The following is a 685-nucleotide window of genomic DNA, read 5'->3' as shown; positions in this document are numbered from 1 at the left end:
ATATTTGATCAATTGGCTACTGTCCATTCAGGAGGTTATTTCCTACCTTTTCATGAAGAATGAAGATGCTCTAAGCAGAGGGGAGAGAGCTGTCTTGTTTGTGTAGTTATTCCATCTCCCTGAGAGGTGGTAGCTATGTCACTGGGGGAAGCTATGTGGGTGGGTGTGCAAGCTGTGGTGTCTCCATGCATCTATAAGTTTAATGAAACCCCATTTTTAAAAGCACTGTGGTCTGGGAAGAGAACAGGAGATCTCCGAGGCAGGGCCTGTCCTTCAAAATCTTTAAGATCACAGACATCTCCAGCACAGTCATGGGGGCGTAGTTCAGTGGTAGAGTGTTTGACTGCAAATCAAAGGGTTCTTGGTTCAAATCCTATTGCCACCTTATAAACCTCTTCCTTCAACAAAAATAATCGCATTTCCTTTATGTTCAGGAGTTCCACTGAATAGGGATCCCTGAAATGAATGGAAACACTCAATATTTTCCTGTGCAAATGCATAAAAACCTAGCAAACATGTGCCTCCACTGAAATCAGTTCCAGTCCTCTAAAGGATTAAAGAATCTCTATTGAGGTTGCAGGAAAAAACATCCCGATGTGTAGAAAGAATAGTAAATATGGCAGGCGACCAGCTTGGCTTAACAGTGAAATCCTTGCTGATCTTAAACACAAAAAAGCAGCCTACA

General features: G+C 42.3%; 1 non-coding gene across 1 annotated transcript; it reads left to right on the top strand.

Annotated features, from left to right (window-relative positions):
- Window positions 1-313: 313 nt before the first annotated feature.
- TRNAC-GCA (transfer RNA cysteine (anticodon GCA)) lies at window positions 314-385 on the top strand. The gene has a single exon. It is a non-coding gene; the product is annotated as a tRNA-Cys (tRNA).
- Window positions 386-685: the final 300 nt, after the last annotated feature.

This window comes from Gopherus flavomarginatus, chromosome 20 (assembly GCF_025201925.1).
Source record: "Gopherus flavomarginatus isolate rGopFla2 chromosome 20, rGopFla2.mat.asm, whole genome shotgun sequence".
Lineage (NCBI taxonomy): Eukaryota > Metazoa > Chordata > Testudines > Testudinidae > Gopherus > Gopherus flavomarginatus.
This window is presented reverse-complemented; position numbering and strand designations above follow the sequence as displayed.